The sequence below is a fragment of the Drosophila virilis genome, chromosome 2, assembly GCF_030788295.1.
Source record: "Drosophila virilis strain 15010-1051.87 chromosome 2, Dvir_AGI_RSII-ME, whole genome shotgun sequence".
NCBI classification, from domain to species: Eukaryota; Metazoa; Arthropoda; class Insecta; order Diptera; family Drosophilidae; genus Drosophila; species Drosophila virilis.
In genome coordinates this window covers 37,247,041-37,261,938 of record NC_091544.1, presented here as the reverse complement: position 1 = coordinate 37,261,938, position 14,898 = coordinate 37,247,041, and the positions used below count along the sequence as shown (strand labels likewise).

Genomic DNA, 14,898 nt, shown 5'->3' with positions numbered 1-14,898 from the left:
CATTTATTAGTTTTACTATGCTCCTGATATATATTCAAAATCCTATTAAGATCGGACCACTATATCTAATAGCTGCCATAGAAACGATCGGTCGAAAATTAAGTTGTTGTATGAAAAAACAAATTGTTTATCAAGATATCTTGACCAAACTCTGCATTTATTAGTTTTACTTTTCTCCTTATATATTTGCAAAATCGTATTAAGATCGGACCACTATATCATATATCTGCCGTAGGAACGATCGGTCGAAAATTAAGTTTTTGTATGAAAAACATTTTGTTTTTCAAGATATCTTGACCAAACTCGGCATTTATTAGTTTTACTATTCTCCTAATATATATGCAAAATCATATTAAGATCGAACCACTATATCATATAGCTGCCACAGGATCGATCGCTCGAAAATTAAGTTGTTATATGAAAAAATATATTGTTTATCAAGATATCTTGACCAACCTCTGCATTTATTAGTTTTACTTTAGTCGTCATATATATTGAAAATCCTATTGACATCGCACCACTATATCATATAGGTGCCATTGAAATGATCGGTCGAAAATTAAGTTGTTGTATGAAAAGACAAATTGTTTATCAAGATATCTTGACCAAACTCTGTTTTTATTAGTTTTACTATAATCCTAATATATTTAAAATCCTATTAAGATCGGACCACTATATCATATACCTGCCATAGGAACGATTGGTCAAAAATTAAGTTGTATGAAAAAACTTTTTGTTTTACAAGATATATGTTGACCAAACTACACATTTATTAGTTTTACTAAACTCCTCATATATAGGCAAAATCATATTAAGATAGGACCACCATATCATATAGCTGCCATAGGAACTATCCGTGGAAAATTAAGTTGTATGAAAACACATTAAGTTTTTTAATTAAAAAACATTATGTTTATCAAGATATTTTGACCAAACTCGGCATTTATTGGTTTTACTATACTCCTCATATATATTCAAAATCCTATTAAGATCGGACCACTATATCTAATAGCTGCCATAGAAACGATCGGTCGAAAATTAAGTTGTTGTATGAAAAAATATATTGTTTATCAAGATATCTTGACCAAACTCTGTATTTATAAGTTTTACTATTCTCCTAATATATTTGCAAAATCGTATTAAGATCGGACCACTATATAATATAGCTGCCATAGAAATGATCGGTCATAAATTAAGTTGTGTAATGGTGGGGAGGTTCGGGTTCAGTTTTTGCCTTTCGTTTGGCCATCTACCAAAAATAAAAACAAACGGCCGTGGCTGTTGCCTAACCGGGTGCATAGGGATTGGAGGTTCGCACTTCTTGCTAATACTCGGACAATAGCTCGTCGGACTGGTCGGGGTTTTTTCCTTTCCCTTTTGCACTTACCATAAACACATAGTTTAAGTGCGATCAAAAAAAATAAAAAAAAAACTTATTGATTTAAGTAAATCCATTGAAACAAAAAAAAACCGGATTCTAGTATGGGCACCATTAATGTGTTCCGACCGAACACCCAAATTCAAACTATTCAATTTCGCGTAAGTGAGAGAACTAAGGTGTTGATCGTCTCTCTTTCTCTTTACCCTCCCTACCTTGACAAGCAAAAAAAAAAATGGAATGTGGATGCTTGTCCCTATTTCAGGTTCTTAAACCATCACTATAAATTGCAAGCGGCTAACATGGGTACTTGACAGATAAAACAATTAATTATGGAATTAGGATATCATATCATATAAGCTAATATAATTCGTTTATTCACGCATTGTTCAATTTTGTTGCCGATTAATAGCAAGGTGAGTATAACTCTATTTACAAGAAAAAATATACAGTTTCCAAACAAAATTTGAATCCAAAGTTAATATGATGAATGTGCAATAACTAGTTTAAATCCCATAAAGAAATTAAGGGGAAGGAGAAATTCACCAACATTATCTTGAGACTTGACGGATAGTAATTAATTTACCGTCTTGCTAAATTAACTGCATTTAAATGTTCATGTGTGTATATAATTACATATATCTATAGGCATTGGTTTAAACTCTTACTCACGCGATATCCTTCGAAGCAGACGTTGGGCCCAATGTATACGACGATTATGATCGCTGTTGCTAAATATTACAAAAGAAATTTATAAGTATATAAACACATGTATATATATATATATATATATATATATATATATGAGCAACGGTCAAGGTCGGTGGTGTAGGAATTTCCTCTCGCTTTAACTTATTTAGGCATATTCATTGCACATTTTTGTTTTAAAGAAATTAGTAAAAGAAAAAAAAAATTAAAGGAAATAAAAATTAAAACTAAGGATCTATTAGCCGTCCATCTTGGCAACGTTAAACAATTAATGGAATTATATGGCAATGCTGCTAAGCAAGCGAAAGGGGTACACCAAAAGTAATACAGACTCGGCTCCTTTGTTACTCTCTGCAGGTTACACTATATGCTTAGTGCATGCGGTCCCGATGGTGCTGCATAAATAGTAAGCGTTTCACCCGCTTGACGCCGTTTTCCGAGGCTATGCCAGATGTTGTTCTTCGCAAGACAGCGGCTGATAAGTAAAATAGCAACAAAATTGGTTCTGCTGGGTTGCTAAGTGCGACACGTGCTCTTGGTGTTGCCCTTGTCTGGTCCGATCTCCCCCTCTGGTAGTGCCGACTAGTACGTCTAAATCTAGTCAACTGAGCAGGCACGGAAACTGTGGAAGCCTTAATTAGTTCCAAGTCTCAACACTAGCACATATAAATACCTTTTCTTTAAGGGTCACCCCGAATCACAATTAGGTTAGTGGGTCGAGTTGTTATGAAGGTTTTTGGTTTCTATTAGCGTACCAAAAGAACACTTCCAAACTGTACCACAATTGCAGCCTTGGTCGTTGATGTCTTTGCAAAAATTATTTGCAAAGAAAGAAAAAAATGTTATGAACTTAACTCGCACGCGCTTCAAATATATCTGACATGCTGAGCTGTACTTTTAACCTTTACTACTTCCCAACGACAAAAAAAATAAGGAAGCTTTCAAAAGCTCTACATCACGCGATTATATTTTAAAACGGTACTATGGCCTGATCTTATCACCTTTTTCCTCTCTATTCGCCCTATTCGGTTGCGCATGCCCTCAGCTGTGCAATAAACGAAGAATTGGCTTCCAGCGCGGTCGGTAAAGCAGTAACTAAACTAGAGCAGCTGATCAACAAGCAGATTCGTTTGGGGAGTGCAAAGCAGCCACTACACCACAGTTTATGCAGCGCTACTTGCTAGCGGGACATAAACTGAAATAACTATAATAACTGTTGAGTTAGAACTTGTTACTAGTTTGTATATCTTTGAGATGAAAAGTACCGATGCATTTACCTGTTTCATTAGCTAGTTGATAGTAGGCTGGGCTGACTTTTTGTACAACAATCGCCGGAATGAAAACTGGTGCAAGCTTAGAACTAAACTTCTTTTGCGCGTTACTCTGACAAAAATTGCGGGCGAAGACTTTCGTACCGGCAGTAAGACTTATGTTTCGGCTGCGCAAATTATATATCTTAGCATTTCTATTATGTGACTGAGCTACATTGTCTTTAGCTATCTGACGGATTACTTGTAAGGCTGTGGGCCTCTCAATAGCAGTGTCTTCGGACAAGAGGTTAAGTCGCTTTAGCAAGTCATAGTCTTTACCGTTTAACATCATATTCTGTCCAAACGCTAAAAAGTATGGAGAGTACCCTGTACTTTGGTGAACGCTGGCTCTCAAGGCAGCACAAATGGCGTACAGCTTTTTATCCCAATTTGAATGATCTTTTCCGATATAGGCTCTAATAGCCGCTAATACTGATCTATTTACTCGCTCACTCGCATTACTTTGTGGCGAGTATATTGCCGTTCGAATGTGGATGATTCCATACCGGGTAAGAAAAGCTTTAAAGACACTAGAAATGAACTGAGAGCCATTGTCGGTCAGAATAGTTTCTGGCACGCCGAAAGTGCAAAACAGTGTGTTTTCTAGATAGTCGATAATTTTGTTGGTAGTAAACGCGCGAAGAGGCCACATAAAATGAAATTTAGTATTATGGTCTACAACCATCAGGAGACCTATATTGCCGTTCTTGGACCGAGGATATGGCCCTAGAAGATCCATGTAGAGCTTCTGAAATGGCCGTTCTGACGTCATAGGCTTGCCCATTGGAGGTCTCAACACTACATTGGGGCTTTTCGTTTGCCGACAAACTTTACAATTGACTATATATTCATGAATTTGGGCCGACATTTTTGGCCAAAACAAGTATCTCTTGAGTTTCTCTATTGTTTTTCCGATGCCACTGTGTGCAGCGTTAGGGGGATTGTGGGCTCTCTCTATCACTTGTAGGGTGAGAGACGAAGGTATCCAGAGTTTCCAGGATTGTTTCTCCTGAATGCTATATCCCGTCGCTGGCTCAGTACGTTTATATATAAAACCGTCGATTATCTGTAAATCCGGTAATCTGGATTGGTTAGAAGAAATACTGTCTATCAGATCCAGATAGTTTGGCGATTTGAATTCGGGTGAAGACAGGTCAACTATGGGACCTTGCTCCTCGAATTCCGCAAGCTCTGTCTCATTTTGACGCGATAGCGCATCAGCGACAACATTTTGTGTACCGCTACGATGCGAGACTTTAAACTTGAAGCCCTGTAATTTGATCACCCATCTACCTTGACGTCCTCTGAGATCCTTCTGTCTCATGAGCCATTGTAAGGAAGCATGATCAGTTATTACTTCGAAGTCCTGTCCTTCTATATACGCTCTAAATTTAAAAATACCTCTTATTACGGCTAAGCATTCCAGATCGGTCACACTATAATTCCGTTGGGCCTTTGACAGTTTCTCTGACATGTATGCTATTGGAGCCTCCTCTTCCTGTTCATTTAGTTGAGCTAGAACGCATCCTAAACCAGTTGTGCTAGCATCGCAAACTAATCTAAAAGGTTTTGAGAAGTCGGGTGTAGCCAATACAGGTGCAGAAGTTAAAAGTGTTTTTAAGGTGTTGAAAGCGGAATCAGCATCAGTGTTCCATTTCAATACTTTCGATTTCTTTAGCAACTCTGTAAGCGGAAAGCTAACTGTTGCATAATGATTAACGAAACGTCTATACCATCCAGCGAGTCCAAGAAAACGTCTCAGTTGTTTTACACTTTTTGGTACAGGGAATTCGTTAATAGCTTGTATTTTGCTAGGGTCCGTCTTTAGTTGACCATACCCAATTATAAAGCCCAAATATTTAATTTCCCGCATACAAAATTTTGATTTTGCGATGTTGATTGTCAAGTTCGCTTTACGCAAGTGCAGCGCTACTTCCTGCAAAAGCAACATATGCGAATCGAAGTCCTCTGATAGCAGAAGTAAATCATCTAAGTAGACAAATACGCGGGTCCGCAAATGGGCTGGTATCACGCGTTCCATTAGTCTACAAAGCGTTTGAGGAGCGTTACACAATCCAAACGGCATTACTTTGTATTGAAATAATGGACGATTAGGGACTGTAAAAGCGGTATACTGACGTGATTTTTCTTCTAGGGGTATCTGCCAGAATGCGTGCTTCATATCGAGGCCCGTTATATATTTAGCCGGCGGCAGACGACTAAGAATTCCGTCGATATGGGGTAGAGGGTACGCATCTTTACGAGTGTACTTATTTATGACTCGAGAATCTAGACACAGCCTGTTTTTATCCTTTCTTTGCACAAGGACGCAGTTGCTGCTCCAGGGGCTATGCGATACCTCTATTATATCTAAAGCTAGCATTTTCTCGATCTCGTCAAACATTAGCTTTTCAACGGCTGGCGAAATAGGCCAATGTCTTTGTTTGACGGGGGTCACATTATCTATTTCAATGCGATGTTCGATTAACTCAGTGCGTCCTAATCCTTCCTTTTCATAAGAATAGAAATTAGAAATGATCGAATTTAATCGTGACTTTTCTTCAGCGGTTAGCTGATGCATTTTCGCTGTTTCCTGGATATCCTGTTCGTTACTGTTGTCTAATTCATTTACGGACTCATCAGGACGAATTAAATTCGTTAACAGTCCAAAGTCCTGCCAAAAATTTATGCCTAAGTAAACATCTTGTTTCAAATCGGGTATAACATAAAAATCAACATTATGCACTTGTTTTCGAAATTCAACTTTAAGTGTCAGTTTGCCTACCACTGGGCAAATAGCGTTGTTAGCTGTTCGGATTGATCCAGAGCATTTGCGCGCTTTGGGATGTGACAACAGTGACTTAGCTGCAACATTACCGAGGCAACTAATCGTCGCTCCGGAATCTAATAATGCTACATATTTTTCTCCCTCTAGGCTTAACTCAGTGTACAAGCGGTTATCTGAGCTCATAAACACTGATTGAACGAGCTTCTTACGAAGACTTTTAATATTTTTCCAGAATTTCCTAAGTCGAACAGTAGAGCGTTTTGGCCGACTGAGAAATTCGATGGGTTCTATGCTGCTAAAAATTCGTCTTCGTGTGTCAAGATAGTGTTTTACTCTAATATGGTACGGTACGTACTTATTTTCAATGTCAGTTTGAGTTGCAGTCTCGGCGACTGAACATGTATTTGCCATATAAGTTGTAAATATAGTATTTGGAGTTGATTGCTCCAAACTACCATATGACTGTATTTCTGGCAAGGACTTTATTCTTTTGTGGGATGCGTCAAACTGGTGTTGGTCTGCGCATCCCGCTTCCGGTTTCCCAAAAGATTGCATTTGCTACAATTGGGTTTAAAAGTATTTTTAGCACCGCAACCGTAGCAGAATATACGCCTTTCTCCCATGCAGTCATCGAATCGGTGTCCCACTTTATCGCAATTCCAGCACACTATTTTCTTGTTCTGTATTTCTGAAATATTATCTTCTATATCATTATTTTCCAGTAACTCAGAGACATTACCTCTACCGTATTTGGTTCGATTGGGAAACGAGCCAGTTTCTCTACAGAAACTTTCATGTTTCTTAACTTCCTCTCTTAATTCTGCTCGAGTTCTAATCTTCAAATGCAATAGTTCGTACCTGAGCGCTGTTCTCGCATTGCGTTTTAATAGGTCAACAAGCTTGTCTTCGCTTATTTCGTTAGATAATTGGCTAACCAGGCCTTCAATCGCTGATTGAAAATCATCAAATGTCTCCTGATCTTTCTGGCGTCTTTTCCTAATTAGTTCCCACAAGTCAAAGTCGTCTTTAACGTCCTCGAATCTAAGTCGGAAATCCGTACAGAAAGCCAACCAGGTATACTGTGGGTTTTTCTTGTGGAAGCTCCAAAACCAATCATTGGCTTTCCCGAAAAAAAGTAAATGAAGATTGTCACAAAGCAGCCTATAGTCGCCGTTCAAATTTTGAGCCGTTAATGAACGAATTCGATACAAGAATTCATCTATCTGCATAGAGTCTTTCGAACCGTCAAATTTAAGTCGCCAGGTTTGCATAATGCTAGCTGCTTTTTCTGAACTCAAACTTGAGTTTGATCGATTGCTACCTCTGGGGCTGTATGGTCCGCAGTCAAGGGGTATGTCAGAGTTCTGGGCACTATTAGGGAGAGTATCAGCACCTAATCCCCTTGGAGACTGAACTAATCTAGAGCGTGTTGATTCAGCTTGCTCACTTCGTACATTTAATGTTGCTAACTTCTCTTGCAGTGATTGTTCAACAGAAGCTTTAATAACGTTTTTGAGTTCTGCTATTAAAGTCCTTTGCTGAGATTGTAGAGCTTCGTTGATATAGGTAATTGTCTCTACATTTGGACCATTGTCCACTGACTTATTTCCGTTGCTGCCTAAAGACATGCAACTACCTAAATATTCTCTATGATTTCGATTCATAGACCTAGTTTGCATACTTCGCTTGGGCGTGGCTCCTCGCCCTTTTCCGAATCGCTGACCTCTCCTGATACCTGTAGTAGTCGAACCATCTTGGCAAGGTAGAGTATTTCGCGATAGAGTTTCGTCTGTTTCAGCATTACCAGCTGAGTGTAACTCCGCTGCCAGTGTATTGTTCATAAATATTAGTTGCCCTGGGTTGCAATCTGCCTCACATACTGGACATTTTGGGGTTGTCTTTAGTGTATTGCTTATGCAAACGTCGTGAAAACGGTGTTGACAAGGAGTAGTCGCAGATAGCTGTTCTGCTTGCAATTGCTCATGGCAAATGCCACAAAATGGATCTTGCGCGTTAATCGCTGCAACTATGCTCTCTGTGCTTCGTCTCACTGCCATAATGAATGCAAACTTTTGCTTGTTTCCAAACAACAAAAGGAAAACTAAATAGGACTTGTATTATTAAGTCTTGGTTATTTATTCTATCTGTCTTTTTCCCACACGTTATTGCTTACAATCCTTAAGCAAACCTGAGTAGTTGAATTTGTGCTATTTATTTTACTGGAGTCTATTTCTGATTTGGATTTTTACTGCTCATGGACTACTAGACAACATCCGAAATATTTCCAGTTTGTTGTAATTCCAAATAGTCCTTGAAACAATTAACCCAAATTTGATTATTATTCCCTCTTTTCCGATCTTACCCGCTGCTTAAAGTACTAGTAATTAATTGTGGTCGACTAATCCAGCAATGCCTGAATTACAATCGCAAATTCCTACAACTAACTACTGTCTGAACACAACGTATTTTCCCGAGAAAGGGGCCTAACAGGGTAATTAAAAAATAATAGGTAGTAATTGATATGGTATAACTTCGAGTTTCGATTGGGGATTGTTGTGCACTAGGTGTTAGTCGTGCTTACGCAAGAAGTAAAAGTTTTACGTTCTTGCTAGGGTCCCACGTGTTGGGCGCCATATATGTAATGGTGGGGAGGTTCGGGTTCAGTTTTTGCCTTTCGTTTGGCCATCTACCAAAAATAAAAACAAACGGCCGTGGCTGTTGCCTAACCGGGTGCATAGGGATTGGAGGTTCGCACTTCTTGCTAATACTCGGACAATAGCTCGTCGGACTGGTCGGGGTTTTTTCCTTTCCCTTTTGCACTTACCATAAACACATAGTTTAAGTGCGATCAAAAAAAATAAAAAAAAAACTTATTGATTTAAGTAAATCCATTGAAACAAAAAAAAACCGGATTCTAGTATGGGCACCATTAATGTGTTCCGACCGAACACCCAAATTCAAACTATTCAATTTCGCGTAAGTGAGAGAACTAAGGTGTTGATCGTCTCTCTTTCTCTTTACCCTCCCTACCTTGACAAGCAAAAAAAAAAATGGAATGTGGATGCTTGTCCCTATTTCAGGTTCTTAAACCATCACTATAAATTGCAAGCGGCTAACATGGGTACTTGACAGATAAAACAATTAATTATGGAATTAGGATATCATATCATATAAGCTAATATAATTCGTTTATTCACGCATTGTTCAATTTTGTTGCCGATTAATAGCAAGGTGAGTATAACTCTATTTACAAGAAAAAATATACAGTTTCCAAACAAAATTTGAATCCAAAGTTAATATGATGAATGTGCAATAACTAGTTTAAATCCCATAAAGAAATTAAGGGGAAGGAGAAATTCACCAACATTATCTTGAGACTTGACGGATAGTAATTAATTTACCGTCTTGCTAAATTAACTGCATTTAAATGTTCATGTGTGTATATAATTACATATATCTATAGGCATTGGTTTAAACTCTTACTCACGCGATATCCTTCGAAGCAGACGTTGGGCCCAATGTATACGACGATTATGATCGCTGTTGCTAAATATTACAAAAGAAATTTATAAGTATATAAACACATGTATATATATATATATATATATATATATATATATGAGCAACGGTCAAGGTCGGTGGTGTAGGAATTTCCTCTCGCTTTAACTTATTTAGGCATATTCATTGCACATTTTTGTTTTAAAGAAATTAGTAAAAGAAAAAAAAAATTAAAGGAAATAAAAATTAAAACTAAGGATCTATTAGCCGTCCATCTTGGCAACGTTAAACAATTAATGGAATTATATGGCAATGCTGCTAAGCAAGCGAAAGGGGTACACCAAAAGTAATACAGACTCGGCTCCTTTGTTACTCTCTGCAGGTTACACTATATGCTTAGTGCATGCGGTCCCGATGGTGCTGCATAAATAGTAAGCGTTTCACCCGCTTGACGCCGTTTTCCGAGGCTATGCCAGATGTTGTTCTTCGCAAGACAGCGGCTGATAAGTAAAATAGCAACAAAATTGGTTCTGCTGGGTTGCTAAGTGCGACACGTGCTCTTGGTGTTGCCCTTGTCTGGTCCGATCTCCCCCTCTGGTAGTGCCGACTAGTACGTCTAAATCTAGTCAACTGAGCAGGCACGGAAACTGTGGAAGCCTTAATTAGTTCCAAGTCTCAACACTAGCACATATAAATACCTTTTCTTTAAGGGTCACCCCGAATCACAATTAGGTTAGTGGGTCGAGTTGTTATGAAGGTTTTTGGTTTCTATTAGCGTACCAAAAGAACACTTCCAAACTGTACCACAATTGCAGCCTTGGTCGTTGATGTCTTTGCAAAAATTATTTGCAAAGAAAGAAAAAAATGTTATGAACTTAACTCGCACGCGCTTCAAATATATCTGACATGCTGAGCTGTACTTTTAACCTTTACTACTTCCCAACGACAAAAAAAATAAGGAAGCTTTCAAAAGCTCTACATCACGCGATTATATTTTAAAACGGTACTATGGCCTGATCTTATCACCTTTTTCCTCTCTATTCGCCCTATTCGGTTGCGCATGCCCTCAGCTGTGCAATAAACGAAGAATTGGCTTCCAGCGCGGTCGGTAAAGCAGTAACTAAACTAGAGCAGCTGATCAACAAGCAGATTCGTTTGGGGAGTGCAAAGCAGCCACTACAGTTGTTGTATGAAAATATATATGGTTTATCAAGATATCATTACCAAACTCTGCATTTATTGTATGAAAAAACAAATTGTCTATCAAGATATCTTGACCAAACTCTGTTTTTATTAGTTTTACTATAATCCTAATATATTTAAAATCCTATTAAGATCGGACCACTATATCATATACCTGCCATAGGAGCGATTGGTCAAAAATTAAGTTGTATGAAAAAACTTTTTGTTTTACAAGATATATGTTGACCAAACTTCACATTTATTAGTTTTACTAAACTCCTCATATATAGGCAAAATCATATTAAGATAGGACCACCATATCATATAGCTGCCATAGGAACTATCCGTGGAAAATTAAGTTGTATGAAAACACATTAAGTTTTTTAATGAAAAATCATTATGTTTATCAAGATATTGTGACCAAACTCTGCATATATAAGTTTTACTATACTCCTCATATATATTAAAAATCCTATTGACATCGGACCACTATATCATATAGCTGCCATAGAAACGATCGGTCTAAAATTAAGTTGTTGTATGAAAAATCATTTTCTTTTTTCAAGATATCTTGACCAAACTCGGCATTTATTAGTTTTTCTATACTCCTTATTTATAGGCAAGACCTATTAAGATCGGACCACTATATCATATAGCATAGAAACGATCGGTCGAAGATTAAGTGGTTGTATGAAAAAATATATTGTTTAACATGATATGTTGACCAAACTCTGTATTTATTAGTTTTACTATTCTCCTAATATGTTTGCAAAATCGTAGTAAGATCGGACCACTATGTAATATAGCTGCCATAGAAATGATCGGTCATAAATTAAGTTGTATGAAAAAATAAATTGTTTATCAAGATATCTTGACCAAACTCTGCATATATAAGTTTTAATATACTCCTCATATATATTAAAAATCCTATTGACATCGGACCACTATATCATATAGCTGCCATAGAAACGATCGGTCTAAAATTAAATTGTTGTATGAAAAATCATTTTCTTTTTTCAAGATATCTTGACCAAACTCGGCATTCATAAGTTTTTCTATACTCCTCATTAATAGGCAAAACCTATTAAGATCGGACCACTATATCATATACCTGCCATAGGAACGATCGGTCGAAAATTACGTTGTATGAAAGTACTTTTTGTTTTTCAAGATATCTTGACCAAACTCTACATATATTAGTTTTACTATACTCCTCATATATAGTCAAAATCACATTAAGATCTGACCACCATATCATATAGCTGCCATAGGAACTATCCGTGGAAAATTAAGTTGTATGAAAACACATTAAGTTTTTGAATGAAAAAACATTATGTTTATCAAGATATTTTGACCAAACTCGGCATTAATTAGTTTAACTATGCTCCTTATATATATTCAAGATCCTACTAAGATCGGACCACTATAACATATAGCTGCCACAGGAACGATCGGTCGAAAATTAAGTTGTTGTATGAAAAAATATATGGTTTATCAAGATATCTTGACCAAACTCTGTATTTATTAGTTTAACTATCCTCGTAATATATTTGCAAAATCGTATTAAGATCGGACAATTATATCATATGGCTGCCATAGGAACGATCGGTCGCCAATTAAGTTTTTGTATGAAAAACATTTTGTTTTTCAAGATATCTTGACCAAACTCGGTACTTATTAGTTTTACTTTTCTCATAATATATATGCAAAATAGTATTAAGATCGGACCACTATATCATATGGCTGCCATAGGAACGATCGGTCGAAAACTAAGTTTTTGTATGAAAAACATTTTGTTTTTCAAGATATCGTGACCAAACTCGGCATTTGTTAGTTTTACTATACTCCTCGTTTATATGCAAAATCATATTCAGATCGGACCACTATATCATATAGCTGCCACAGGAACGATCGGTCGAAAATTAAGTTGTTGTATGAAAAAATATATGGTTTATCAAGATATCTTGACCAAACTCTGTATTTATTAGTTTAACTATCCTCGTAATATATTTGCAAAATCGTATTATGATCGGACCACTATATCATATGGCTGCCATAGGAACGATCGGTCGCAAAATAAGTTTTTGTATGAAAAATATATTGTTTATCAAGATATCTTAACCAAACTCTGCATTTATTAGTTTATCTGTTCTCCTAATATAATTGCAAAATAGTATTAAGATCGGACCACTATATCATATAGCTGCCATAGTAACGATCGGTCGAAAATTAAGTTGTTGTATGAAAAAATATATTGTTTATCAAAACATTTTGACCAAACTCGGCATTTATTAGTTTTTCTATACTCCTCATTTATAGGCAAAATCATATTAAGATCTGACCACCATATCATATAGCTGCCATAGGAACTATCCGTGGAAAATTAAGTTTTTGAATAAAAAAACATTATGTTTATCAAGATATTTTGACCAAACTCGGTATTTATTAGTTTTACTTTGCTCCTCATATATATTCAAAATCCTATTAAGATTGGACCACTATATTTAATAGCTGCCATAGAAACGAGCGGTCGAAAATTAAGTTGTTGTATGAAAAAATTTATTGTTTATCAAGATATATTGACCAAACTCTGTCTTTATTAGTTTTACTATTCTCCTAATATATTTGCAAAATCGTATTTAGATCGGACTACTATATCATATAGCTGCCATAGAAATGATCGGTCATAAATTAAGTTGTTGTATAAAAAAATATATTGTTTATCAAGATATGTTGACCAATCTCTGCATATATTAGTTTTACTCTACTCCTCATATATATTAAAAATCCTATTGACATCGGACCACTATATCATATAGCTGCCATAGTAACGATCGGTCGAAAATTAAGTTGTTGTATGAAAAATCATTTTCTTTTTTCAAGATATCTTGACCAAACTCGGCACTTATAAGTTTTTCTATACTCCTCATTTATAGGCGAAACCTATTCAGATCGGACCACTATATCATATACCTGCCATAGGAACGATCGGTCGAAAATTAAGTTGTGTGAAAAAACTTTTTGGTTTTCAAGATATCTTGACCAAACCTTACATTTATTAGTTTTACTATACTCCTCATATATAGGCAAAATCATATTAAGATCTGACCACCATATCATATAGCTGCCATAGGAACTGTTCATGCCAGTTCAGTGGTAGTGTGAACACAGCATTGACTGCGCCTCACTCAGTGTGAGAGAGTCACTCAGTGAGACAGACTCACTCACTGAGAGAGACTCACTCACTAAGTCGATCCCAGATGCGCTCAGCACTCTCCCTGTGGTATCCTTTCCACCTCCATCACTCCAACCAAATATATGTTAAATCACTTAACCAGCAGAGTTTGTTACATGCAGCAGAAACTTCTAATAAACAACAATAATCAAGGATTATTTATCTGACGCCACCCCCACAAACAGGAACTATCCGTTAAAAATTAAGTTGTATGAAAACACATTAAGTTTTTGAATGAAAAAACATTATGTTTATCAAGATATTTTGACAAAACTCGGCATTTATTAGTTTTACCATGCTCCCCATATATATTCAAAATCTCACTCACTGAGAGAGACTCACGAGTCGATCCCAGATGCGCTCAGCACTCTCCTTGTGGTATCCTTTCCACCTCCATCACTCCAACCAAAAATATGTAAAATCACTTAACCAGCAGAGTTTGTTACATGCAGCAGAAACTTCTAATAAAGTGCTTTTTTCACCAACAACAATAATCAAGGATTATTTATCTGACGCCACCCCCACAAACATTGGTCCTTCGAGCCGGATTATATGTATATAAACCGATCGCCCCTACACAAGTTTTTTGGCAAAGATAAGTAAATACAAAATAACCTTTCTATATATATTCGGTAATATCCGCCATATTTTTTTTCTTTAAGAAAACTGATTGGCAATTTTCTGAATATATATAAATTATCCGACCACAAAACTAAAAACAGTTTAGTTAAAATTTGTGTTAGTTACTTCCATCTACAAAAGAAATCCACTTCAACATTTTTTGTATGTACATACTTAC

General features: G+C 36.6%; 1 long non-coding RNA gene across 2 annotated transcripts; it reads right to left on the bottom strand.

Annotated features, from left to right (window-relative positions):
* Positions 1-1,204: 1,204 nt before the first annotated feature.
* Positions 1,205-10,857, bottom strand: LOC138910907 (uncharacterized). 2 transcript variants are annotated; one of them, XR_011416103.1, is made up of 3 exons: positions 10,040-10,857; positions 2,419-9,730; positions 1,205-2,109 (listed from the first exon to the last, which is right to left on the bottom strand). It is a non-coding gene; the product is annotated as an uncharacterized lncRNA (long non-coding RNA). The 2 variants fall into 2 exon arrangements; XR_011416104.1 differs by lacking the exon at positions 1,205-2,109 and having other exon boundaries at positions 2,133-2,708; positions 2,760-9,730.
* Positions 10,858-14,898: the final 4,041 nt, after the last annotated feature.